This window comes from Clarias gariepinus, chromosome 14 (assembly GCF_024256425.1).
Source record: "Clarias gariepinus isolate MV-2021 ecotype Netherlands chromosome 14, CGAR_prim_01v2, whole genome shotgun sequence".
Classification (NCBI taxonomy): domain Eukaryota; kingdom Metazoa; phylum Chordata; class Actinopteri; order Siluriformes; family Clariidae; genus Clarias; species Clarias gariepinus.
In genome coordinates this window covers 19,862,165-19,877,191 of record NC_071113.1, presented here as the reverse complement: position 1 = coordinate 19,877,191, position 15,027 = coordinate 19,862,165, and the positions used below count along the sequence as shown (strand labels likewise).

Here is a 15,027-nt window from a genome sequence, read left to right as displayed (position 1 = left end):
GCGTAGAACTTGCATGGTCAAGTTCATGAGGCAGATGCTTTTCTGTTGCCAACAATCAAATTCCACTAAATGCAAACAACTATGGCAGGAGCTGAACCCACAAGCTGTCAACAGCGTGGACAGAATGCCTTGATTTCACCATGGAATTTGCCACCCTGTCTAGCCCTGTCTGGTTTGGAAGGTTATTCATCTCTGGCTGTAAAAAAGGCAGAAAAGGGATAGCTCTCGCACCACCAGGTGATTGTTGCACTAGGCACTGCTCAGATTACACAGGAGCATGAAGACCTATTCATATACACATTAGAGTAAGCTCTAGATAACATATTAAATAAGGTATCTCCTCCTCCCCGTGCACTGCACATTTTGTGGTGTAAGGTCCTACAAATCTGAGACATCAGTACAGGTTGTGATTATTCCCCAACACGTGAATAATCACAACCACAAGTCAAGTTGTATTTCAAAAATCAATGGAGCGCAAGACAAGATTGAAATGTTGACAGCACTAAGGATACACAAGGTGGGACTCTAATCTAGGTTAATCAGAAAGCTTTCAGATTGTGTGACCTTAAGTCACAGCGAGAGGCACTGCTGGGATTTGAACCCAGGATCTCCTGTTTACTAGACAGGCGCTTTAACCAACTGAGCCACAGCGCCACGGGACAACGCTGGCCCCACACTTAAAACCTCAAACTCGTACCTGATAAGCTGCGGGACAGGAACTTGACTCTCGGGCTAAGGTTGTCTCCACTGGCGTGCAGCTCAATAGGAGTTTAAATGAAGTCCCACAGTGCTATACCATGCTTCACAGAGCACACCATATCTGCCAGTCATGGTGTTTTATATATATATATATATATATATATATATATATATATATATATATATATAAACACTGCTTAAAAAATTAAAAGGAACACTTAGTCCCAGTTTGACTTGAACCATGCATACACATATGAGAGGCGTGCGAGTCAAACATTGGATTAAGTGCTTGACTTAGTTGTTGACATAGTTGTTCTTTTTTTAAGTAATCTATGTACTTGTTCATTGACAGCCATTGTCCTCATTTACATTTGACCAAAAGTGAGTCAGTAAAGCAGAAAAGTCACACTTGTGTGGAAGCAAACATCTGTTGACGGCAATTGGTCCAAGGTTACTCAGAATATGTTTAAATTCTTGCAAATGAATACGTCACGGTTTATTCACTTTCGTAGCAGGGATAGAGCTATCTTGCTTGAGCTCCATGGACAAGTGTCTACCTGTGGAAACCGCTTGACAACTGAGCAGAAATCCTGCCTGAAAGCAACACACCCTGCCATGACCTAAGCCCACAAGCTGTTAACACAGGCACTTAAGCCTTGAGTTCCTTATGGAGTTGGACCCACACCTCATCTGGCATACCAAGAGAAGAAACTCACAACAGGCACTGCTGGGAATTGAACCTAGGATCTGCTGTTTACAAGGCAGGCACTTTCACCAGCGAAGCCACAGTGCCAAAGGCCTGGCTGGCACCTCGGGCAAGACCCAGCACTTTTAACAGAGAGTCTCCTGGACAAGACATAACATTGCTCGCAAGGCCAAGATTTCCTCCATCGGAAAGGAAAGTGTGATTCTTGACCACGGATTTTATCTTATATGTGGTGTGTGGATGAAAAGAAGGTGACAAGCATTCGACTCTGGCGGGACTCGAACCCGCAACCTTTGAATAGCTCACCCGAGCCTAGAAGTCCAATGCGCTATCCATTGCGCCACAGAGCCAACCGAGGGAGCTGTCTGGGGTGTTTCATTTCAGGCTGCCCAAGACTCATGGAAGGCGTAGAACTTGCATGGTCAAGTTCATGAGGCAGATGCTTTTCTGTTGCCAACAATCAAATTCCACTAAATGCAAACAACTATGGCAGGAGCTGAACCCACAAGCTGTCAACAGCGTGGACAGAATGCCTTGATTTCACCATGGAATTTGCCACCCTGTCTAGCCCTGTCTGGTTTGGAAGGTTATTCATCTCTGGCTGTAAAAAAGGCAGAAAAGGGATAGCTCTCGCACCACCAGGTGATTGTTGCACTAGGCACTGCTCAGATTACACAGGAGCATGAAGACCTATTCATATACACATTAGAGTAAGCTCTAGATAACATATTAAATAAGGTATCTCCTCCTCCCCGTGCATTGCACATTTTGTGGTGTAAGGTCCTACAAATCTGAGACATCAGTACAGGTTGTGATTATTCCCCAACACGTGAATAATCACAACCACAAGTCAAGTTGTATTTCAAAAATCAATGGAGCGCAAGACAAGATTGAAATGTTGACAGCACTAAGGATACACAAGGTGGGACTCTAATCTAGGTTAATCAGAAAGCTTGCGGATTGTGTGACCTTAAGTCAAAGCGAGAGGCACTGCTGGGATTCGAACCCAGGATCTCCTGTTTACTAGACAGGCGCTTTAACCAACTGAGCCACAGCGCCACGGGACACTGCTGGCCCCACACTTAAAACCTCAAACTCGTACCGGATAAGCTGCGGGACAGGAACTTGACTCTCGGGCTAAGGTTGTCTCCACTGGCGTGCAGCTCAATAGGAGTTTAAATGAAGTCCCACAGTGCTATACCATGCTTCACAGAGCACACCATATCTGCCAGTCATGGTGTTTTATATATATATATATATATAAACACTGCTTAAAAAATTAAAAGGAACACTTAGTCCCAGTTTGACTTGAACCATGCATACACATATGAGAGGCGTGCGAGTCAAACATTGGATTAAGTGCTTGACTTAGTTGTTGACATAGTTGTTCTTTTTTTAAGTAATCTATGTACTTGTTCATTGACAGCCATTGTCCTCATTTACATTTGACCAAAAGTGAGTCAGTAAAGCAGAAAAGTCACACTTGTGTGGAAGCAAACATCTGTTGACGGCAATTGGTCCAAGGTTACTCAGAATATGTTTAAATTCTTGCAAATGAATACGTCACGGTTTATTCACTTTCGTAGCAGGGATAGAGCTATCTTGCTTGAGCTCCATGGACAAGTGTCTACCTGTGGAAACCGCTTGACAACTGAGCAGAAATCCTGCCTGAAAGCAACACACCCTGCCATGACCTAAGCCCACAAGCTGTTAACACAGGCACTTAAGCCTTGAGTTCCTTATGGAGTTGGACCCACACCTCATCTGGCATACCAAGAGAAGAAACTCACAACAGGCACTGCTGGGAATTGAACCTAGGATCTGCTGTTTACAAGGCAGGCACTTTCACCAGCGAAGCCACAGTGCCAAAGGCCTGGCTGGCACCTCGGGCAAGACCCAGCACTTTTAACAGAGAGTCTCCTGGACAAGACATAACATTGCTCGCACGGCCAAGATTTCCTCCATCGGAAAGGAAAGTGTGATTCTTGACCACGGATTTCATCTTATATGTGGTGTGTGGATGAAAAGAAGGTGACAAGCATTCGACTCTGGCGGGACTCGAACCCGCAACCTTTGAATAGCTCACCCGAGCCTAGAAGTCCAATGCGCTATCCATTGCGCCACAGAGCCAACCGAGGGAGCTGTCTGGGGTGTTTCATTTCAGGCTGCCCAAGACTCATGGAAGGCGTAGAACTTGCATGGTCAAGTTCATGAGGCAGATGCTTTTCTGTTGCCAACAATCAAATTCCACTAAATGCAAACAACTATGGCAGGAGCTGAACCCACAAGCTGTCAACAGCGTGGACAGAATGCCTTGATTTCACCATGGAATTTGCCACCCTGTCTAGCCCTGTCTGGTTTGGAAGGTTATTCATCTCTGGCTGTAAAAAAGGCAGAAAAGGGATAGCTCTCGCACCACCAGGTGATTGTTGCACTAGGCACTGCTCAGATTACACAGGAGCATGAAGACCTATTCATATACACATTAGAGTAAGCTCTAGATAACATATTAAATAAGGTATCTCCTCCTCCCCGTGCATTGCACATTTTGTGGTGTAAGGTCCTACAAATCTGAGACATCAGTACAGGTTGTGATTATTCCCCAACACGTGAATAATCACAACCACAAGTCAAGTTGTATTTCAAAAATCAATGGAGCGCAAGACAAGATTGAAATGTTGACAGCACTAAGGATACACAAGGTGGGACTCTAATCTAGGTTAATCAGAAAGCTTGCGGATTGTGTGACCTTAAGTCAAAGCGAGAGGCACTGCTGGGATTCAAACCCAGGATCTCCTGTTTACTAGACAGGCGCTTTAACCAACTGAGCCACAGCGCCACGGGACACTGCTGGCCCCACACTTAAAACCTCAAACTCGTACCGGATAAGCTGCGGGACAGGAACTTGACTCTCGGGCTAAGGTTGTCTCCACTGGCGTGCAGCTCAATAGGAGTTTAAATGAAGTCCCACAGTGCTATACCATGCTTCACAGAGCACACCATATCTGCCAGTCATGGTGTTTTATATATATATATATATATAAACACTGCTTAAAAAATTAAAAGGAACACTTAGTCCCAGTTTGACTTGAACCATGCATACACATATGAGAGGCGTGCGAGTCAAACATTGGATTAAGTGCTTGACTTAGTTGTTGACATAGTTGTTCTTTTTTTAAGTAATCTATGTACTTGTTCATTGACAGCCATTGTCCTCATTTACATTTGACCAAAAGTGAGTCAGTAAAGCAGAAAAGTCACACTTGTGTGGAAGCAAACATCTGTTGACGGCAATTGGTCCAAGGCTACTCAGAATATGTTTAAATTCTTGCAAATGAAAACGTCACGGTTTATTCACTTTCGTAGCAGGGATAGAGCTATCTTGCTTGAGCTCCATGGACAAGTGTCTACCTGTGGAAACCACTTGACAACTGAGCAGAAATCCTGCCTGAAAGCAACACACCCTGCCATGACCTAAGCCCACAAGCTGTTAACACAGGCACTTAAGCCTTGAGTTCCTTATGGAGTTGGACCCACACCTCATCTGGCATACCAAGAGAAGAAACTCACAACAGGCACTGCTGGGAATTGAACCTAGGATCTGCTGTTTACAAGGCAGGCACTTTCACCAGCGAAGCCACAGTGCCAAAGGCCTGGCTGGCACCTCGGGCAAGACCCAGCACTTTTAACAGAGAGTCTCCTGGACAAGACATAACATTGCTCGCAAGGCCAAGATTTCCTCCATCGGAAAGGAAAGTGTGATTCTTGACCACGGATTTCATCTTATATGTGGTGTGTGGATGAAAAGAAGGTGACAAGCATTCGACTTTGGCGGGACTCGAACCCGCAACCTTTGAATAGCTCACCTGAGCCTAGAAGTCCAATGCGCCATCCATTGCGCCACAGAGCCAACCGAGGGAGCTGTCTGGGGTGTTTCATGTCAGGCTGCCCAAGACTCATGGAAGGCGTAGAACTTGCATGGTCAAGTTCATGAGGCAGATGCTTTTCTGTTGCCAACAATCAAATTCCACTAAATGCAAACAACTATGGCAGGAGCTGAACCCACAAGCTGTCAACAGCGTGGACAGAATGCCTTGATTTCACCATGGAATTTGCCACCCTGTCTAGCCCTGTCTGGTTTGGAAGGTTATTCATCTCTGGCTGTAAAAAAGGCAGAAAAGGGATAGCTCTCGCACCACCAGGTGATTGTTGCACTAGGCACTGCTCAGATTACACAGGAGCATGAAGACCTATTCATATACACATTAGAGTAAGCTCTAGATAACATATTAAATAAGGTATCTCCTCCTCCCCGTGCACTGCACATTTTGTGGTGTAAGGTCCTACAAATCTGAGACATCAGTACAGGTTGTGATTATTCCCCAACACGTGAATAATCACAACCACAAGTCAAGTTGTATTTCAAAAATCAATGGAGCGCAAGACAAGATTGAAATGTTGACAGCACTAAGGATACACAAGGTGGGACTCTAATCTAGGTTAATCAGAAAGCTTTCAGATTGTGTGACCTTAAGTCACAGCGAGAGGCACTGCTGGGATTTGAACCCAGGATCTCCTGTTTACTAGACAGGCGCTTTAACCAACTGAGCCACAGCGCCACGGGACAACGCTGGCCCCACACTTAAAACCTCAAACTCGTACCTGATAAGCTGCGGGACAGGAACTTGACTCTCGGGCTAAGGTTGTCTCCACTGGCGTGCAGCTCAATAGGAGTTTAAATGAAGTCCCACAGTGCTATACCATGCTTCACAGAGCACACCATATCTGCCAGTCATGGTGTTTTATATATATATATATATATATATATATATATATATATATAAACACTGCTTAAAAAATTAAAAGGAACACTTAGTCCCAGTTTGACTTGAACCATGCATACACATATGAGAGGCGTGCGAGTCAAACATTGGATTAAGTGCTTGACTTAGTTGTTGACATAGTTGTTCTTTTTTTAAGTAATCTATGTACTTGTTCATTGACAGCCATTGTCCTCATTTACATTTGACCAAAAGTGAGTCAGTAAAGCAGAAAAGTCACACTTGTGTGGAAACAAACATCTGTTGACGGCAATTGGTCCAAGGCTACTCAGAATATGTTTAAATTCTTGCAAATGAAAACGTCACGGTTTATTCACTTTCGTAGCAGGGATAGAGCTATCTTGCTTGAGCTCCATGGACAAGTGTCTACCTGTGGAAACCACTTGACAACTGAGCAGAAATCCTGCCTGAAAGCAACACACCCTGCCATGACCTAAGCCCACAAGCTGTTAACACAGGCACTTAAGCCTTGAGTTCCTTATGGAGTTGGACCCACACCTCATCTGGCATACCAAGAGAAGAAACTCACAACAGGCACTGCTGGGAATTGAACCTAGGATCTGCTGTTTACAAGGCAGGCACTTTCACTTTCACAGTGCCAAAGGCCTGGCTGGCACCTCGGGCAAGACCCAGCACTTTTAACAGAGAGTCTCCTGGAAAAGACATAACATTGCTCGCAAGGCCAAGATTTCCTCCATCGGAAAGGAAAGTGTGATTCTTGACCACGGATTTCATCTTATATGTGGTGTGTGGATGAAAAGAAGGTGACAAGCATTCGACTCTGGCGGGACTCGAACCCACAACCTTTGAATAGCTCACCTGAGCCTAGAAGTCCAATGCGCTATCCATTGCGCCACAGAGCCAACCGAGGGAGCTGTCTGGGGTGTTTCATTTCAGGCTGCCCAAGACTCATGGAAGGCGTAGAACTTGCATGGTCAAGTTCATGAGGCAGATGCTTTTCTGTTGCCAACAATCAAATTCCACTAAATGCAAACAACTATGGCAGGAGCTGAACCCACAAGCTGTCAACAGCGTGGACAGAATGCCTTGATTTCACCATGGAATTTGCCACCCTGTCTAGCCCTGTCTGGTTTGGAAGGTTATTCATCTCTGGCTGTAAAAAAGGCAGAAAAGGGATAGCTCTCGCACCACCAGGTGATTGTTGCACTAGGCACTGCTCAGATTACACAGGAGCATGAAGACCTATTCATATACACATTAGAGTAAGCTCTAGATAACATATTAAATAAGGTATCTCCTCCTCCCCGTGCATTGCACATTTTGTGGTGTAAGGTCCTACAAATCTGAGACATCAGTACAGGTTGTGATTATTCCCCAACACGTGAATAATCACAACCACAAGTCAAGTTGTATTTCAAAAATCAATGGAGCGCAAGACAAGATTGAAATGTTGACAGCACTAAGGATACACAAGGTGGGACTCTAATCTAGGTTAATCAGAAAGCTTGCGGATTGTGTGACCTTAAGTCGAAGCGAGAGGCACTGCTGGGATTTGAACCAAGGATCTCCTGTTTACTAGACAGGCGCTTTAACAAACTGAGCCACAGCGCCACGGGACACTGCTGATCCCACACTTAAAACCTCAAACTCGTACCGGATAAGCTGCGGGACAGGAACTTGACTCTCGGGCTAAGGTTGTCTCCACTGGCGTGCAGCTCAATAGGAGTTTAAATGAAGTCCCACAGTGCTATACCATGCTTCACAGAGCACACCATATCTGCCAGTCATGGTGTTTTATATATATATATATATATATATAAACACTGCTTAAAAAATTAAAAGGAACACTTAGTCCCAGTTTGACTTGAACCATGCATACACATATGAGAGGCGTGCGAGTCGGATTAAGTCGTGCGAGTTGGATTAAGTGCTTGACTTAGTTGTTGACATAGTTGTTCTTTTTTTAAGTAATCTATGTACTTGTTCATTGACAGCCATTGTCCTCATTTACATTTGACCAAAAGTGAGTCAGTAAAGCAGAAAAGTCACACTTGTGTGGAAACAAACATCTGTTGACGGCAATTGGTCCAAGGCTACTCAGAATATGTTTAAATTCTTGCAAATGAAAACGTCACGGTTTATTCACTTTCGTAGCAGGGATAGAGCTATCTTGCTTGAGCTCCATGGACAAGTGTCTACCTGTGGAAACCACTTGACAACTGAGCAGAAATCCTGCCTGAAAGCAACACACCCTGCCATGACCTAAGCCCACAAGCTGTTAACACAGGCACTTAAGCCTTGAGTTCCTTATGGAGTTGGACCCACACCTCATCTGGCATACCAAGAGAAGAAACTCACAACAGGCACTGCTGGGAATTGAACCTAGGATCTGCTGTTTACAAGGCAGGCACTTTCACTTTCACAGTGCCAAAGGCCTGGCTGGCACCTCGGGCAAGACCCAGCACTTTTAACAGAGAGTCTCCTGGAAAAGACATAACATTGCTCGCAAGGCCAAGATTTCCTCCATCGGAAAGGAAAGTGTGATTCTTGACCACGGATTTCATCTTATATGTGGTGTGTGGATGAAAAGAAGGTGACAAGCATTCGACTCTGGCGGGACTCGAACCCACAACCTTTGAATAGCTCACCTGAGCCTAGAAGTCCAATGCGCTATCCATTGCGCCACAGAGCCAACCGAGGGAGCTGTCTGGGGTGTTTCATTTCAGGCTGCCCAAGACTCATGGAAGGCGTAGAACTTGCATGGTCAAGTTCATGAGGCAGATGCTTTTCTGTTGCCAACAATCAAATTCCACTAAATGCAAACAACTATGGCAGGAGCTGAACCCACAAGCTGTCAACAGCGTGGACAGAATGCCTTGATTTCACCATGGAATTTGCCACCCTGTCTAGCCCTGTCTGGTTTGGAAGGTTATTCATCTCTGGCTGTAAAAAGGCAGAAAAGGGATAGCTCTCGCACCACCAGGTGATTGTTGCACTAGGCACTGCTCAGATTACACAGGAGCATGAAGACCTATTCATATACACATTAGAGTAAGCTCTAGATAACATATTAAATAAGGTATCTCCTCCTCCCCGTGCATTGCACATTTTGTGGTGTAAGGTCCTACAAATCTGAGACATCAGTACAGGTTGTGATTATTCCCCAACACGTGAATAATCACAACCACAAGTCAAGTTGTATTTCAAAAATCAATGGAGCGCAAGACAAGATTGAAATGTTGACAGCACTAAGGATACACAAGGTGGGACTCTAATCTAGGTTAATCAGAAAGCTTGCAGATTGTGTGACCTTAAGTGACAGCGAGAGGCACTGCTGGGATTCGAACCCAGGATCTCCTGTTTACTAGACAGGCGCTTTAACCAACTGAGCCACAGCGCCACGGGACAACGCTAGCCCCACACTTAAAACCTCAAACTCGTACCTGATAAGCTGCGGGACAGGAACTTGACTCTCGGGCTAAGGTTGTCTCCACTGGCGTGCAGCTCAATAGGAGTTTAAATGAAGTCCCACAGTGCTATACCATGCTCCACAGAGCACACCATATCTGCCAGTCATGGTGTTATATATATATATATATATATATATATATATAAACACTGCTTAAAAAATTAAAAGGAACACTTAGTCCCAGTTTGACTTGAACCATGCATACACATATGAGAGGCGTGCGAGTCAAACATTGGATTAAGTGCTTGACTTAGTTGTTGACATAGTTGTTCTTTTTTTAAGTAATCTATGTACTTGTTCATTGACAGCCATTGTCCTCATTTACATTTGACCAAAAGTGAGTCAGTAAAGCAGAAAAGTCACACTTGTGTGGAAGCAAACATCTGTTGACGGCAATTGGTCCAAGGTTACTCAGAATATGTTTAAATTCTTGCAAATGAATACGTCACGGTTTATTCACTTTCGTAGCAGGGATAGAGCTATCTTGCTTGAGCTCCATGGACAAGTGTCTACCTGTGGAAACCGCTTGACAACTGAGCAGAAATCCTGCCTGAAAGCAACACACCCTGCCATGACCTAAGCCCACAAGCTGTTAACACAGGCACTTAAGCCTTGAGTTCCTTATGGAGTTGGACCCACACCTCATCTGGCATACCAAGAGAAGAAACTCACAACAGGCACTGCTGGGAATTGAACCTAGGATCTGCTGTTTACAAGGCAGGCACTTTCACCAGCGAAGCCACAGTGCCAAAGGCCTGGCTGGCACCTCGGGCAAGACCCAGCACTTTTAACAGAGAGTCTCCTGGACAAGACATAACATTGCTCGCAAGGCCAAGATTTCCTCCATCGGAAAGGAAAGTGTGATTCTTGACCACGGATTTTATCTTATATGTGGTGTGTGGATGAAAAGAAGGTGACAAGCATTCGACTCTGGCGGGACTCGAACCCGCAACCTTTGAATAGCTCACCCGAGCCTAGAAGTCCAATGCGCTATCCATTGCGCCACAGAGCCAACCGAGGGAGCTGTCTGGGGTGTTTCATTTCAGGCTGCCCAAGACTCATGGAAGGCGTAGAACTTGCATGGTCAAGTTCATGAGGCAGATGCTTTTCTGTTGCCAACAATCAAATTCCACTAAATGCAAACAACTATGGCAGGAGCTGAACCCACAAGCTGTCAACAGCGTGGACAGAATGCCTTGATTTCACCATGGAATTTGCCACCCTGTCTAGCCCTGTCTGGTTTGGAAGGTTATTCATCTCTGGCTGTAAAAAAGGCAGAAAAGGGATAGCTCTCGCACCACCAGGTGATTGTTGCACTAGGCACTGCTCAGATTACACAGGAGCATGAAGACCTATTCATATACACATTAGAGTAAGCTCTAGATAACATATTAAATAAGGTATCTCCTCCTCCCCGTGCATTGCACATTTTGTGGTGTAAGGTCCTACAAATCTGAGACATCAGTACAGGTTGTGATTATTCCCCAACACGTGAATAATCACAACCACAAGTCAAGTTGTATTTCAAAAATCAATGGAGCGCAAGACAAGATTGAAATGTTGACAGCACTAAGGATACACAAGGTGGGACTCTAATCTAGGTTAATCAGAAAGCTTGCGGATTGTGTGACCTTAAGTCAAAGCGAGAGGCACTGCTGGGATTCGAACCCAGGATCTCCTGTTTACTAGACAGGCGCTTTAACCAACTGAGCCACAGCGCCACGGGACACTGCTGGCCCCACACTTAAAACCTCAAACTCGTACCGGATAAGCTGCGGGACAGGAACTTGACTCTCGGGCTAAGGTTGTCTCCACTGGCGTGCAGCTCAATAGGAGTTTAAATGAAGTCCCACAGTGCTATACCATGCTTCACAGAGCACACCATATCTGCCAGTCATGGTGTTTTATATATATATATATATATAAACACTGCTTAAAAAATTAAAAGGAACACTTAGTCCCAGTTTGACTTGAACCATGCATACACATATGAGAGGCGTGCGAGTCAAACATTGGATTAAGTGCTTGACTTAGTTGTTGACATAGTTGTTCTTTTTTTAAGTAATCTATGTACTTGTTCATTGACAGCCATTGTCCTCATTTACATTTGACCAAAAGTGAGTCAGTAAAGCAGAAAAGTCACACTTGTGTGGAAGCAAACATCTGTTGACGGCAATTGGTCCAAGGTTACTCAGAATATGTTTAAATTCTTGCAAATGAATACGTCACGGTTTATTCACTTTCGTAGCAGGGATAGAGCTATCTTGCTTGAGCTCCATGGACAAGTGTCTACCTGTGGAAACCGCTTGACAACTGAGCAGAAATCCTGCCTGAAAGCAACACACCCTGCCATGACCTAAGCCCACAAGCTGTTAACACAGGCACTTAAGCCTTGAGTTCCTTATGGAGTTGGACCCACACCTCATCTGGCATACCAAGAGAAGAAACTCACAACAGGCACTGCTGGGAATTGAACCTAGGATCTGCTGTTTACAAGGCAGGCACTTTCACCAGCAAAGCCACAGTGCCAAAGGCCTGGCTGGCACCTCGGGCAAGACCCAGCACTTTTAACAGAGAGTCTCCTGGACAAGACATAACATTGCTCGCACGGCCAAGATTTCCTCCATCGGAAAGGAAAGTGTGATTCTTGACCACGGATTTCATCTTATATGTGGTGTGTGGATGAAAAGAAGGTGACAAGCATCCGACTCTGGCGGGACTCGAACCCGCAACCTTTGAATAGCTCACCTGAGCCTAGAAGTCCAATGCGCTATCCATTGCGCCACAGAGCCAACCGAGGGAGCTGTCTGGGGTGTTTCATTTCAGGCTGCCCCAGACTCATGGAAGGCGTAGAACTTGCATGGTCAAGTTCATGAGGCAGATGCTTTTCTGTTGCCAACAATCAAATTCCACTAAATGCAAACAACTATGGCAGGAGCTGAACCCACAAGCTGTCAACAGCGTGGACAGAATGCCTTGATTTCACCATGGAATTTGCCACCCTGTCTAGCCCTGTCTGGTTTGGAAGGTTATTCATCTCTGGCTGTAAAAAAGGCAGAAAAGGGATAGCTCTCGCACCACCAGGTGATTGTTGCACTAGGCACTGCTCAGATTACACAGGAGCATGAAGACCTATTCATATACACATTAGAGTAAGCTCTAGATAACATATTAAATAAGGTATCTCCTCCTCCCCGTGCATTGCACATTTTGTGGTGTAAGGTCCTACAAATCTGAGACATCAGTACAGGTTGTGATTATTCCCCAACACGTGAATAATCACAACCACAAGTCAAGTTGTATTTCAAAAATCAATGGAGCGCAAGACAAGATTGAAATGTTGACAGCACTAAGGATACACAAGGTGGGACTCTAATCTAGGTTAATCAGAAAGCTTGCGGATTGTGTGACCTTAAGTCAAAGCGAGAGGCACTGCTGGGATTCAAACCCAGGATCTCCTGTTTACTAGACAGGCGCTTTAACCAACTGAGCCACAGCGCCACGGGACACTGCTGGCCCCACACTTAAAACCTCAAACTCGTACCGGATAAGCTGCGGGACAGGAACTTGACTCTCGGGCTAAGGTTGTCTCCACTGGCGTGCAGCTCAATAGGAGTTTAAATGAAGTCCCACAGTGCTATACCATGCTTCACAGAGCACACCATATCTGCCAGTCATGGTGTTTTATATATATATATATATATAAACACTGCTTAAAAAATTAAAAGGAACACTTAGTCCCAGTTTGACTTGAACCATGCATACACATATGAGAGGCGTGCGAGTCAAACATTGGATTAAGTGCTTGACTTAGTTGTTGACATAGTTGTTCTTTTTTTAAGTAATCTATGTACTTGTTCATTGACAGCCATTGTCCTCATTTACATTTGACCAAAAGTGAGTCAGTAAAGCAGAAAAGTCACACTTGTGTGGAAGCAAACATCTGTTGACGGCAATTGGTCCAAGGCTACTCAGAATATGTTTAAATTCTTGCAAATGAAAACGTCACGGTTTATTCACTTTCGTAGCAGGGATAGAGCTATCTTGCTTGAGCTCCATGGACAAGTGTCTACCTGTGGAAACCACTTGACAACTGAGCAGAAATCCTGCCTGTGAGCAACACACCCTGCCATGACCTAAGCCCACAAGCTGTTAACACAGGCACTTAAGCCTTGAGTTCCTTATGGAGTTGGACCCACACCTCATCTGGCATACCAAGAGAAGAAACTCACAACAGGCACTGCTGGGAATTGAACCTAGGATCTGCTGTTTACAAGGCAGGCACTTTCACCAGCGAAGCCACAGTGCCAAAGGCCTGGCTGGCACCTCGGGCAAGACCCAGCACTTTTAACAGAGAGTCTCCTGGACAAGACATAACATTGCTCGCAAGGCCAAGATTTCCTCCATCGGAAAGGAAAGTGTGATTCTTGACCACGGATTTCATCTTATATGTGGTGTGTGGATGAAAAGAAGGTGACAAGCATTCGACTTTGGCGGGACTCGAACCCGCAACCTTTGAATAGCTCACCTGAGCCTAGAAGTCCAATGCGCCATCCATTGCGCCACAGAGCCAACCGAGGGAGCTGTCTGGGGTGTTTCATGTCAGGCTGCCCAAGACTCATGGAAGGCGTAGAACTTGCATGGTCAAGTTCATGAGGCAGATGCTTTTCTGTTGCCAACAATCAAATTCCACTAAATGCAAACAACTATGGCAGGAGCTGAACCCACAAGCTGTCAACAGCGTGGACAGAATGCCTTGATTTCACCATGGAATTTGCCACCCTGTCTAGCCCTGTCTGGTTTGGAAGGTTATTCATCTCTGGCTGTAAAAAAGGCAGAAAAGGGATAGCTCTCGCACCACCAGGTGATTGTTGCACTAGGCACTGCTCAGATTACACAGGAGCATGAAGACCTATTCATATACACATTAGAGTAAGCTCTAGATAACATATTAAATAAGGTATCTCCTCCTCCCCGTGCACTGCACATTTTGTGGTGTAAGGTCCTACAAATCTGAGACATCAGTACAGGTTGTGATTATTCCCCAACACGTGAATAATCACAACCACAAGTCAAGTTGTATTTCAAAAATCAATGGAGCGCAAGACAAGATTGAAATGTTGACAGCACTAAGGATACACAAGGTGGGACTCTAATCTAGGTTAATCAGAAAGCTTTCAGATTGTGTGACCTTAAGTCACAGCGAGAGGCACTGCTGGGATTTGAACCCAGGATCTCCTGTTTACTAGACAGGCGCTTTAACCAACTGAGCCACAGCGCCACGGGACAACGCTGGCCCCACACTTAAAACCTCAAACTCGTACCTGATAAGCTGCGGGACAGGAACTTGA

The 15,027-nt window shown here is 45.1% G+C and overlaps 12 non-coding genes across 12 annotated transcripts; all 12 read right to left on the bottom strand.

The window, feature by feature from the left end:
- Nucleotides 1-580: 580 nt before the first annotated feature.
- On the bottom strand, nt 581-654 carry trnat-agu (transfer RNA threonine (anticodon AGU)). The gene has a single exon. It is a non-coding gene; the product is annotated as a tRNA-Thr (tRNA).
- Nucleotides 655-1,668: 1,014 nt separating this feature from the next.
- trnar-ucu (transfer RNA arginine (anticodon UCU)) lies at nt 1,669-1,755 on the bottom strand. The gene is given in 2 exon segments: nt 1,669-1,704; nt 1,719-1,755. It is a non-coding gene; the product is annotated as a tRNA-Arg (tRNA).
- Nucleotides 1,756-2,390: 635 nt separating this feature from the next.
- Nucleotides 2,391-2,464, bottom strand: trnat-agu (transfer RNA threonine (anticodon AGU)). Its single transcript has one exon. It is a non-coding gene; the product is annotated as a tRNA-Thr (tRNA).
- A 984-nt stretch (nt 2,465-3,448) lies between these two features.
- Nucleotides 3,449-3,535, bottom strand: trnar-ucu (transfer RNA arginine (anticodon UCU)). The gene is given in 2 exon segments: nt 3,449-3,484; nt 3,499-3,535. It is a non-coding gene; the product is annotated as a tRNA-Arg (tRNA).
- A 2,415-nt stretch (nt 3,536-5,950) lies between these two features.
- Nucleotides 5,951-6,024, bottom strand: trnat-agu (transfer RNA threonine (anticodon AGU)). The gene has a single exon. It is a non-coding gene; the product is annotated as a tRNA-Thr (tRNA).
- A 998-nt stretch (nt 6,025-7,022) lies between these two features.
- On the bottom strand, nt 7,023-7,109 carry trnar-ucu (transfer RNA arginine (anticodon UCU)). The gene is given in 2 exon segments: nt 7,023-7,058; nt 7,073-7,109. It is a non-coding gene; the product is annotated as a tRNA-Arg (tRNA).
- A 1,703-nt stretch (nt 7,110-8,812) lies between these two features.
- On the bottom strand, nt 8,813-8,899 carry trnar-ucu (transfer RNA arginine (anticodon UCU)). The gene is given in 2 exon segments: nt 8,813-8,848; nt 8,863-8,899. It is a non-coding gene; the product is annotated as a tRNA-Arg (tRNA).
- A 634-nt stretch (nt 8,900-9,533) lies between these two features.
- On the bottom strand, nt 9,534-9,607 carry trnat-agu (transfer RNA threonine (anticodon AGU)). The gene has a single exon. It is a non-coding gene; the product is annotated as a tRNA-Thr (tRNA).
- Nucleotides 9,608-10,601: 994 nt separating this feature from the next.
- On the bottom strand, nt 10,602-10,688 carry trnar-ucu (transfer RNA arginine (anticodon UCU)). The gene is given in 2 exon segments: nt 10,602-10,637; nt 10,652-10,688. It is a non-coding gene; the product is annotated as a tRNA-Arg (tRNA).
- A 635-nt stretch (nt 10,689-11,323) lies between these two features.
- Nucleotides 11,324-11,397, bottom strand: trnat-agu (transfer RNA threonine (anticodon AGU)). Its single transcript has one exon. It is a non-coding gene; the product is annotated as a tRNA-Thr (tRNA).
- A 984-nt stretch (nt 11,398-12,381) lies between these two features.
- trnar-ucu (transfer RNA arginine (anticodon UCU)) lies at nt 12,382-12,468 on the bottom strand. The gene is given in 2 exon segments: nt 12,382-12,417; nt 12,432-12,468. It is a non-coding gene; the product is annotated as a tRNA-Arg (tRNA).
- Nucleotides 12,469-14,883: 2,415 nt separating this feature from the next.
- Nucleotides 14,884-14,957, bottom strand: trnat-agu (transfer RNA threonine (anticodon AGU)). Its single transcript has one exon. It is a non-coding gene; the product is annotated as a tRNA-Thr (tRNA).
- Between the last annotated feature and the right edge of the window lie 70 nt (nt 14,958-15,027).